General features: G+C 46.8%; 1 protein-coding gene across 2 annotated transcripts in view; it reads left to right on the top strand.

Annotated features, from left to right (window-relative positions):
- Nucleotides 1-5,873: 5,873 nt before the first annotated feature.
- Nucleotides 5,874-12,170, top strand: part of Wdfy4 (WDFY family member 4) — a 268,449-nt gene continuing 262,152 nt past the window's right edge. For both annotated transcript variants that reach the window (XR_007209958.1, XM_048339220.1), the window contains exon 1: nucleotides 5,874-6,000. The gene's annotated coding sequence lies outside the window, so the exon portion shown is untranslated. The remainder of the gene's footprint in view (nucleotides 6,001-12,170) is intronic.

Below are 12,170 nucleotides of genomic sequence, written 5' to 3' on the forward strand. Positions count from 1 at the left end.
GACCTTGAGCAAACTCACACAGCTAAGCATAGAAGCTCGCTGCCACGCCTGGCTTTCTGCTCCATCACCCACCCTGGGCCACTCCCAGGGGACCTGCTGACCTCAGAGCTTCTGCCTCCCCCATCCTCTGAGCCCAGAGAATGGTGCCCGCAGTGCCTCCACCTGCTTCAGGCACCATCTTACCATCTGAAGCCCTGTCTCCCTCAACACCCCAAACTCTTGCTTTTGTTACAGTTTGAATAGGGTCTCACTTTATCTTTTTCAGTACTGGGGCTTGAACTTGGGGCCTCAAACTTGCTCACAGCTGGTGATCTACCACTTGGACCACGACTCCAGTCCTGCCTTATGTTCGTTAATTGAAAATAAGAGTCTCATGCACTTTTTGATTTGGGCTGGTTATGAACTGGGATCTTCAGATCTCAGCCTCTTAAGTAGCTAGGATTACAGGCATGAGCCACCATCTCCAGCTTCAAACTTCTTAAGAGAAATAATAAAACGAATGAACTCTACTTTGGTAAATAGGTAAGAAAACACTGAAATTTTATCTTCACCAGGCTCCAGATTAGTTGTTAGTATATTAGTGATTTTTAGAATCTTGTTTCATAATCCTTATATTGTTGCATAAACTGTAAACTTAACGTGCTTTCTTACTAAAGTCAGAAAAATTCTCATTTTTAAAATCAGTAATGCCTGTAACTCTAGCGACCCAGGAGGCAGAGATCTGAAGAGCGCAGTTCAAAGTCAGTTCAGGCAGGGAAGTCTGAGAGACTCTTATCTCCAATTAGCCACCAATAAGGCAGAAGTAGAGCTGTGTCTCAAGTGGTAGAGCACCGGCCTTGAACAAAGAGCTCAGGGACAATGCCTAAGCCCAGAGTTCAAGTCCCAGGACTGGCACCCCCCCCCAAAAAAAAATACCAAAACAACAAAAACTTGTAGTGTTTTGGGTTTTTTTTTTGCCATCTCTTTCCTCTAGTTTCTTTTCTTTTTTTATTAATTAAATTTTGTTGACAAGGTGTTGTGCAAAAGAGGTACAGTTACATAATAGGGCAGTGAGTACATTTCTTGTGATATCTTACAACTTCATTTTTCTTTCCCTTCCCTAGATCAGGTAGGCTTATATACAATACCCAGTGTACCAAAATCATTTACAGTAGCCATGTGGTATACGCCAAAGGAAATTCACCTAGAACTTTAAATATAACGTCAACAGTAGAGTTTGCTTATCCTGTCTTATATGATCATATATACATAGTTGTTGAGCTATTGTGATCCACTGAGAGGTCTACTTGCCACCAAAGCCCAGCCAGCCACAGGCTGCTAGAAGCTCTGCCCTCTGGTGTGGTCCTGGGAGCTGCAGGCCTGGCTGGGACAAGCTTGGAGACACACGCACACACACACACACACACACACCTTTTTATGTTTAGTAGTTGTTTGGTTTTAGATATATAATGTAAGGTTGCTGACCCAACCTGTGGAAATACCATTTGATAAGAAGTTTTTTGTTTCGCAGACCTGGTCTCTACTGTTCATCCCCCCACCCTAACAGTCATATATCAAGGAGACCATGCCCCTTTGTTCTCTGTGTTCTAGGCTTGTCTCGCTCAACATTATTTGTTCAAGTTCTGACCATTTCCCTGCAAATACCAATATTTTATTATTTCTAATCGCTATGTAGTATTCCATTGTGTACAGGTACCACATTTTTTTGATCCATTCATCTGTAGAGGGGCATCTGAGTTGTTTCCATATTTTGGCTATTGTGAATTGTGCAGTGATAAACGTGGATGTGCAGATGTCTTTTTGATATCCTGAGACCTGTTGTTCAGGATAGATGCCTAGAAGTGGTATGTCTGGGTCATAGGGTATGTCTATGCTGAGCTTTTTGAGGAACCTCCATACTGTTCTCCAAAGTGGTTGTACTAATTTGCACTCCTACCAACAGTGGAGAAGGGTTCCTCTTTCCCTGTATTCCCTCCATCATTTGTTGTTGCCTGAGTTCAGAGTATAGGCCATTCTAACTGGAGTGAGGTGGTATCTCAGGGTTGTTTTTATTTGCATTTCCTTTACTGCCAGGATGTTGAACATTTCCTCATATGTTTCTTTTCCATTTTTATTTCTTCTCCTGTGAAGTCTCTCTTTAGCTCCTTTAATAATTAACTCCCGTTCCATAATTGGTTTACTGGGTTTGGAGGAGGTTCGTTTTTTAAGTTCTCTGTAGATGACAGATATTAGGCCTTTGTCTGTTGCTGTGCTGGTAAAGATCCTTTCCCATATGGTTGGCTGTCTTTCTAGTTTGGTGGCTTTGTCTTTAGCTATACAGAAACTTTTTAATTTGTAGTAGTTCCATTTGTCGAGTCTCTCCCCTATTTGTTGTGCCCCTGGGACTATATTCAGGAAGTTCCTTCCTGTGCCTATAAGTTCTAGCATCTTTCCTACTCTGTCCTTCAGTAGTTTCAAGGATTCAGGTCTGATGTTGAGGTCCTTGATTCATTTTGAGTTGATCTTGGTGCATGGTGATAGGCTAGGGTCTACTCTGAGTTTTCTACATGTGGCTGCCCAGATAAACTTGTAGTTTTTGAAGTCTTGGTTTCCTTGTTTTCATTTTTCTGTGGTCAGATGTTAAGATGTTAAAGATGTTACAAGGAAAAATCCCAAAGACTAACAGTTCACAAGTTGGAGGCTGCATGCTTCTCTGAGCAGCACTGTGAGTGTTTGCACAGTCCTCCTTCACGCAGCCCTGGATGGAGCCCATTCTGTGTGTGCCACCTGCCCTGTCACTACGTGGCACCCCTCCTGGCTAGCAGATCCACCAGGAATCACAGTGCTGGCACTCAGTCCAGCCATACTTGACTTAGCTATGGCCCCAAAGCACAGGAGTGGCAATCTCAGAGGGTAGCAAGGGTATAAAACACAAAAAGACAACTGTTGTTTCAGCTACTCCAGAGGCTGAGGTGTGAGGATTGTGGTTCAAAGCCAGCCTAGGGCAGGAAAATTAATGAGATTCTTATCTCCAGGTAACCAGTAAAAACCTGAAAGTGGAGCTGTGACTCAAGTAGCACAGCATCAGCATTGAGCAAAAAGAGCTAAGGGACAGTGCCCAAGCCCTGGGTTCAAGACCCAAAGCTGGCATATATGCACAAAACAGTTGAAAATGTGCTTAATACATTTAATGACCAAACATTGTAGCTCAGCTGGGCTTACTTTTGACATACTCAGAACACTGTGTTAGCCTATAGTTGGACATAATCATCAAACTCAAAGCCTATTTTACAATTCAGTATTGACTATCTCATGACATTAATTGCATATCTGTATCTTATATCCACAGTGACACGTACTCTAGAATACTGGGTTTCCCTTCACGATTATGTGTCAGCACATATGTTTGCCTTGGGACAAAGACCAAAATCCAACATCTGTAGCCTGGCTACTAAGGAATGCATAATACTGTTTTGCTACATCGTAAAGTGGAAGAGTTACAAGTCAAAGTATGTAAATCCAGGACCCTGTATATGTTGTATCTAAGGTAGAAGCTTGAGAGTAGATTGTTGGAATTTTTGCTATATATAGGAAGACTTAAAAGAGATTAAAAGAGGGCTGGGGATATGGCCTAGTGGCAAGAGTGCCTGCCTCATATACATGAGGCCCTGGGTTCGATTCCCCAGCACCACATATACAGAAAATGGCCAGAGGTGGTGCTGTTGCTCAAGTGGCAGAGTGATAGCCTTGAGCAAAAAGAAGCCAGGGACAGTGCTCAGGCCCTGAGTCCAATGCTCAGGACTGGCCACAAAAAAAAAAAAAAAAAGAGATTAAAAGAAAGAGAAGGGTACCGTTAGTTGATACTTATGCATGCATTTGCTGTCAACAGTGCCATTCTTTCTTGCCTATAGATCCAAACGTCCATTGATAGCTTTTCTCTTCTGACTCAAAACTTCTTTGGAGTTTCTTATAGGGAAAGACAGCTGGAGAGGAATGACCTCAGCTTTCATCGATCTGAAATCATGATTTCATCTTTAGTTTTTTCTTCCCCAAGAACATTTGCTGCCTTGAATTATGAGCTGACAGTGTTTATTTTTGTCTTTAGCATGTTACAGATGTCTTGTTATTATCTTATGACTTGCATTATTTATGATTAAAACACCAGCTCTCTCTCTCTGTCTCTCTCTGTCTCTCTGTCTCTGTCTCTGTCTCTCTGTCTCTCTCTGTCTCTCTGTCTCTCTCTGTCTCTCTGTCTCTCTCTGTCTCTCTGTCTCTGTCTCTGGCTCTGGCTCTGTCTCTGTCTCTCTCTCTCTCTCTCTCTGTGTTGGGGCTTGAACTCGGCCTGGATCTGGATGCTGTCCTGGAGCTTTTTTGTTCAAAGCTGGAACTCTATCACTTGAGCCACAGCTCCACTTCCAGCTTTTTGGTGCTTAATTGGAGATAAGAATACACAGACTTTCCTGCTCAGGATGGCTTTGAACTATGATCCTCAGGTCTCAGCCTGGTGAGTATCTAGGATTACAGGCATGAGCCACTGGGTCCTGGCTCATAAATTGTACGATTTTGTTCCCCTATATGTAATATTTCTTTTTTTGTTTGTTTGTTTGTTTTGTTTTTGGCCAGTCCTGGGACTTGGACTCAGGGCCTGAGCACTGTCCCTGGCTTCTTTTTGCTCAAGGCTAGCACTCTGCCACTTGAGCCACAGCGCCACCTCTGGCCTTTTTCTGTATATGTGGTGCTGGGGAATTGAACCCAGGGCCTCATGTATACGAGGCAAGCTCTCTTGCCACTAGGCCATATCCCCAGCCCGTAATATTTCTTTTTAAAGACAATCCTTTCATTTTGATTTTCAGAATTTTGGTCTTGATGTGTCCTTCATGGGTCTTTTTCTTCTCATCTTCTCTCCTCGTGCAGCTCCATCCTGGGCTCACGGTCCAGATTTCAACTGGACACATCTCTCATTTTGACTGCCCTCTACTAACAACTGTGAATTGATGGGCTGAGGTTTCCTCACAAATGCTGTCTTAATCTTAACACAGATCTTGGACCCCACTGTGTCATAACAGGTCATGCTACCGTTGCCTATCCTTCTGATCAGTCACATGAGCTCTGTTGGTCCAGGGCAATAGAGGCAGACAATGGGCTGCCTTGCACCTCTGCAGACAGGTTGTCAGTGCCATCAACCCCCTTGCCTGTGTAGCAGCCCTGGCTTCTCAAAGGGCACAGGAATGATATCCACTGGCACAGGATGTGGTGTGATTTCACCTCAGGTACTCCACGGAGTTGAGACTCAGGCACTGGGATTCAGGGACCTCCATCTTGTCATCTGGAATTCCTTTGGTCATTATGGTGGTCCCATTGTTGACAGTTGGACATCTGACACCTTCCATTGGTGACTCAAGTTTGATCTGATGGTTAAGGAGGAAGAAATAGAAGTGAGAACCTCTGAGCCTGGTGGGAGGGGGCTGGGGAGCTCATGTGATGTCCAGGAATGTGCTTGACATGTGACCTCTAACTTCCATTCACCTAAAAGTCCTCACTGGCCTGGAGGCTCAGCAGGTGCTGCTGGTCCCACAACGGATAGATATTAGTGACTATCAGATACAGAATTCGGGTATGTTGAGTTTAGCTTTCCCTTTTTGTCCTTGCCTTCACCTGGCATTGCTTGACCACGTGTGTGTGTGCACACATACATACACACACACACACACACACACACACACACACACACACACACACACACACACCAGAGCCCCAGGGGCCCTTGGCAAAGTCAACCAGCCATCAGTCATGCAGTGTGGTCATGGTTGGGGGTAGGCAGAGTCAGGCATCTGGCAACTCCTCACTTCTGCTTTCTCCAGGAAATGAGCAGAGACCCAGCTCCATGACCAATTCATAGTGAAACCGTCATGGCTGATAGGCAGGGCTGGGTCCCCTTCCACTGGCGCCTGGGGGGCTGTGGCCAGCATGGAGGCAGCTGCATCATTTAACACCTTTGAGTCCTGACTGCCACTTCCCCAGGTAGGTAGTTCACTTTGTTCTTGGTCAAGGTGGGCTGAGGGGGGTGACCATGGGTCAGGGTGGGGCCTGCTAGGGGCCTCCCGGAAGGTCCATAGTGCTGGCTGGTTTGCCTCATGGCAGGAAGTGTGTGGTCAGATTCACTCTGCGCCCATGTCGGCCAGAGGGCTTGTCACTGTGGAGCCTTTCCCACAGCTTTGCCGAGCACCATGACCTGCCAAGGCTCAGGAGGGCTGGCCTTGGCCTGGCCTAGCTGCGAGTGTGACACTGACCTCACCCAGCCCCTGTGCAGCCCCAGAGAGCACTGAGAGGCCAGGCCATTCCCGAGCAGCCATCAGGAGAGCTGGCCAGCCCCTCACTGGGCTGGGGGTCTGGTGAGTGGATGATGCTTTGAGCTCAGTTCCTTCATCTGAGCGACCACATCCAACTTTTGAAATGCGGACATTTTCTGAATACACAGAACTGCCTGCCTCATTGAGGATGGGCTCTTCTCTTTCTCCCCACATTGAATCTTCTAGAACACTGAACTAATCCTTTGTCTCAACCTTTTGGCAGCAATACCTACAGATTTTGTGTGCTGCCTTTTCTGTGGAACACTTTGATTTTATCTGCATTTACTTTATTTATTTATTTATTTATTTATTTATTTATTTATTTATTTATTTAATTGTGCTGGTGTTGGGGCTTGAACTCGGGCCCTGGATGCTGTCCCTGAGCTCTTTTCTCAATGCTAGTGCTCTACCACTTTGAGCCACAGCTCTACTTCTGGTGTTCTGGGAATTAATTAGAAATAAGAAGCTCATGGACTTTTTTGCCCAGGCTGGTTAAACTGTGGTCCTCAGATCTCAGCCTCTTGAGTAGCTAGGATTACAGGTGTAAGCCACCAGTGTCCAGCTTTATTTGTTTGCTTAATTGTGCCAGTACTGGGGCTTGAATTCAGGGCCCCACACACTCATTTGGCTTTTATTGCTCAAGGCTGGTGCTCTGTCACTTGGGCCACATTTCCAACTTGTGACTTTTTGGTGGTTAATTGAGGTACGGGTCTCTTGGGTTACTCAGCCCATGCTGGTTTTGAACTGCAATCCTCAAATCTCAATCTTCTAAATAGATAAGATTATAGGATTGAGCCACTAGTTCCTGGTTTACATCATTTAAATGCTCAAATACTTATTAAAGCTATGCTATTCAGTGGACACTCTGTGGAAAAAGACATGTAACTTGTGAGCAGGGATGGGAGGGAAAAACTGGGGGAAAGTGAAAGAAGGGATGCCATTGTCCTAAGAAAGGAAAGTATTCATTACCTGACTTATGAATGGTAATCCCTCTCTATAACACCTTAATAATAAGGATAAAATATCTTAAAAAATTATTAAGAGGCCACTCTTCTCCCTGCCAGGAGCTAGCAAAAGGTCCATGAGTGGGCAGCAGCCTGTTGCTCAGTGCTGTGGGGTGAGGTAAGTGTGAGGGCAGTCGGTAGGGAGACCAGGGGAGGCTGGAACCCTGGGGAGGAGACCTGAAGAGGAGACCTGTAGCCCCGGAGCTCAGTGATCTGAAGCAGGCGGCCCAGAGGCTGGAGTGGCAGACTGGAAAAGGGGAGAGTTGGGGATCAGCCAGAGAGTTGGGGGGTGGGGTCAGGCCAGGGAGGGTCCTTCCATTTCCCCATGCGGAGGCCCTGGGATGAACGTGGTGGATCTGGGAACACAGGCAATGTAGAAGAGACACAGCCAAGGGGCAGACGAGGTGGAAATACAGACACCCCTGTGCCACACCTCAGATGCTATTAAAGATGAAAGATCCTCACTGTTGCTTTTTTCTGTTTTCTTGTTGCCCACCTTTTCTTCCTTGCTTGTTTGCTTCCTTCCTTCTTTCTATCCTTCCTTCCCCCATTCCTTCTCTCCTTCCTTTCCTTTCATTCTGTCCTAGTACTGGGGCTTGAACTCAGAGCCTACCATACTTGCTTGACTTTTTCACTCAAGGCTGGTGCTCAACCATTTGAGCCACAATCCCACTTCTGGATTTTTGCTGGTTGATTGGAGACAAGTGCATCATGGACTTTTCTGCCCAAGCTGGTTTTGAACCTCTATCCTCAGATCTCAGCCTCCTGACTAGCTAAGATTACATACAGGCTTGAGCCACTGGCACCTGGCTAGTCTCATTTTTGATGTACTTAGTTATATCACTGTGACATGTCATAAGTGATAAAAACTTAATGGAGTGAAAACAGGAGTGCGAAAGAGAAAGCCTATCCACGAGTAATGATAGCATAAAGAAGAAAGTGATGAAGTGAGAGACGCAGGTATTGCAGATAGTGGGACTGGAAGGGTCAATTTTGGAATTACACCAGGTGGACTTTTATTCTGTTTGACTCTGCAGAACTATGTACCCCCTGCAGGAGCAACATTTAATCCCAAGCCCCAGGTGTTCCCTTGACACCTGCACGTAGAGATGGTGAGTTCACCCCACTCACTGCCTGTGATAATTATGGGAGGATCTGTGTTAGCAGACTTGGAAAGTGGAAAGGGCTGGCACTTGCTGCTGCTGGCCGCTTCTAATCTCCTGATTGCCCACTGGAGGGACGAGTTTGAAATGGGATCGGCAGCCATAGAACTGTGCTGGGAAGACAGTGAGATATAGATGAGTAGCGGAAGCAGAGGCTTCCAGGAGAAGCAGCTAACTAAAGAGAGGCAGAAAGTCAGTGACCAGACTCCATTAGGGGTGCCAAGTGGGACATTAGAGAGGGAAGGTGTGTGTGTGTGTGTGTGTATGTGTGTGTGTGTGTGTGTGTGATCATATGGACTACAGCCTGGAGCTTGGGAATGGCTGTAGAGGACATGGGAGCCAATGAAATGTGTGTGTGTGTGTGTGTGTGTGTGTGTGTGTATGTGTGTGTGTGTGTGCTGGTCCTGAGGCTTCAACTTAGGGCCTGGGTGCTGTCCCTGAGGGTTTTTTTTGCTCAAGGCTGGCACTCTATCACTTGATCCACAGCTCTACTTCCAGCTTTTTGGTGGTTGATTGGAGATAAGCAGGCATCTCATGGACTTTCCTGCCCGAGCTAATTTTGAACCTCCATCCTCAGATCTCAGCCTCTCGAATAGCTAGGATTATACAGGGGTGATCCACTGGCACCTGGCCTTCCTTGCATTTTGAATCTGGATTTCTTGGAGTCTTTCTTTGTCTCTACATGTACTGGAAATAACTGTCACCCATCTTACCAATTTTCTACCACCTCTAGAGAATGTCAGTGTCCCAACAGAGATGAGTAGATATTCACATATCTACAGTGGGCCATGGATGGATATCTCAGGAGGACAAGCCACCATCTTGGCTTCCATCCTGAGAGAAGCCTGATTAGAGGATGAGCTTGCTTCTCTGTGCTGTCTGCTGCCTGTGTCTTTGCATCCTTGTCTCCACAGTAGCTAAGCTGAGGGATCCTTATTCATGGGAACCACTCCCTCACCATTCTAAGCAATATGGAAGTTGGTCCAAATATGGAGATATAAAACCAGTTCGTCACTGGGTGCTGGTGGCTCATGTCTGCAGTCCTGGCTATTCAGGAGGCTGAGATCTGAGGATCACAGTTAAAAGCCAGCTGGAGCAGAAAAAGTCCAAGAGACTCACATCTCCAATTAGCCACCAAAAAGCCAGAAGTGGGGCTGTAGTTCACATGGTAAAGTGCTAACCTTGAGCAAAAGAGCTCAGAGACAGCACCCAGGCCCTGAGTTCAAGCCCTAATACTAGGACACAAAAGAAAAAAAATCCTAGCTACACTTAAAAAATTGGATGGACACTGGGTGCTAATGGCTCAAGCCTCCAATCTTAGCTACTTAGGGTGATGATATTTAAGGATCATGGCTTAAAGCCAGCCCAGGTAATAAAGTCTAGGAGACTCTTAAATCCAACTAATGACCAAAACACCTGGAAGTGGAGCTGTGGCTCACATGGTAAAGCACTAGCCTTGAGCAAAAAGTCAAGGTTAGCACCCGGGTCCTGAGTTTATGCCCCAGGACTTGCACCCCACCCCCTTCTATAAAACCAGCTTCTTCTGTAGAGCGCAAAGAGTCCCTGTGTACATCCCTCCCCCCCCCCCCCGCCCACCCATCCAGCCTGCAGAACCCATGGAGGTGTGTGCTAGCGGGGAGCACCACAGCCTGAAGCAGAAAAGGGAAGTGTTGAGCTTCAGTGAAAGTTTCTGCCCCTTTGCCTGGTTCCTGCCAGAGCAGTCTCCATCTCAGTCTTGATGAGGTGTTTCTGAACTTGTGGGATAGCCTGAACTGCTCCAGCCTCACTCTGGAGTTGTGTGAAGATCCTGAGCTCCACTGATCTCTGCCCACAGGTGTGCCTGGCCCTCGACCTGGGTGAACAGTGAGATGCTTGCTTACTGGAGAATATGGGTAATGTGGATGGAAGTAGACAGGGCATCTGCTGCAAGACTAAGTCCAGGGGTGATGTCTTGTCCCTTGGTTTGTTATACCTGAAAAGCTGGACATGCAGGACATCGCCTTTCCCTGCCCCTTCCTCTGTTTCTCTGGCTCTGTCTTCTGAGCCACTCTTGGCTCTTCCATAGGTCTGCCATGTTGGATTCTACTTTTTCCTCAAGATGGCCAGATCTTGAGGAGCTGTCCATCCCTGTATGGCCATGTTTGTGTCCTGATGTCCACTCAGGACTAGATAGACTCAGGCCAGGGAAAGAAGCAGAGAAGTGGTCTTCAGTGGGACTAGAACAGCTTACCTGGCCTTGATGCTGGACCCCAAAGACTGGCCATGACAGCAGGGTGCAGCATGATGGGGCTGTGTGTGGCAGTGGTTCCATGGGGGAGATCCAAGACGAGAGACAGCACTCTTCAGACACTGGACATGCACTCACATGCAGTGGCTGTCTTTATTCTTCACTCTAGTGGTCATCTAGTGTGATCTCTGGTGGTCTTCCACGTGTAATCCTTGGTGGTCCTCCAGGTCCCTAGCAGTCCCCAGGGATGATCTCTAGTGGTCCTCCACATGTGGTCCTTGGTGGTCCTTCAGCTGTGCTGTGGTTCCTAGTGGACTTCAGGGGTGATCTCTGGTGGTCATCAGGGGTGATTCCTCATGGTTCTTCAGATGTGGGCCTTAGTGCTCCTCTAAATTATGTCTCTGGAGCAGCTGCCTCAGTACCACCAGGGAACTTGTTGGAGACACTAATTCTTGGGCCACATGTAGACCTGCTCAACTGGAAACTGGAGACTAGTTCCAGAAACCTTGGCTTTTGCAGTCTAGGTGATGTGATATGTGTTGACATTTGGGGACCAATTCTATTCTCCTGAGGGTCAGGCATGGAGCCGAAGGTCTCAGCTGTTCACTGTGGGTGCCACCTGCAGACTGGCCACCATCATGCAAGGCATGCACAAGTCTTGTGCTGCCTTGTTGGAGTGCTTACAAAGAAACCTCACAGCCCTCATTCCACCAGTGTGAGCTCCATGTGCCCTCTTTTGTCTTTTCCTTCCTCCAGCCTTTCCAAGGTTGTGCTCTGGTGCCCCTACCACATCCTGTAGGAATCCCTGTCATTTCATAAATGTCACAGGAAGGAAGAAGACATCAAGGGGCTTGTGACATTGGCCCCTGTCATTTGACATAAGACCTTTGAGATCCACTTCATAGCTATATACTAAAACACTGAACACACACACATACATACACACACACACACACATACACACACAGTGAAAAAGCCCTGACTGTGGCTTGTGGTATGACCTCCCTCCCTCCCTCCCTCCCTCCTTCCCTTCCTTCCTTCCTTCCTTCTTTCCTTCCTTCCTTCCTTCCTTTCTTCCTTTTTTGTGCTGGGACTGGGCTTGAACTCAGGCCTGGGTATTGTCCCAGGCCCTTAAGTGGAGACAAGAGTCTTATAAACTTTTCTTTATAGGCTAGCTTTGAATCTCAATCCTCAGATCCCAGCCTCCTGAGTAGCTAGAATTACAGGTGTGAGCCATCAGATCCTGGCTTGGGCATTGTCTCTGAATTTTTGTGCTCAAGACTAGTGCTCTACCACTTGAGCCACAGTTCCACTTTTCGGTAGTTAATTGGAGATAAGAATCTCATGGACTTTCCTGCCTGGGCTGGTTTCAAACTGTGATCCACAGATTGCAGTCTCCTGAGTAGCTAGGATTATAGGCGTGAGCTACCAGCACTTGACTTTTATG

This window comes from Perognathus longimembris, chromosome 2 (genome assembly GCF_023159225.1).
Source record: "Perognathus longimembris pacificus isolate PPM17 chromosome 2, ASM2315922v1, whole genome shotgun sequence".
Taxonomy (NCBI): domain Eukaryota; kingdom Metazoa; phylum Chordata; class Mammalia; order Rodentia; family Heteromyidae; genus Perognathus; species Perognathus longimembris.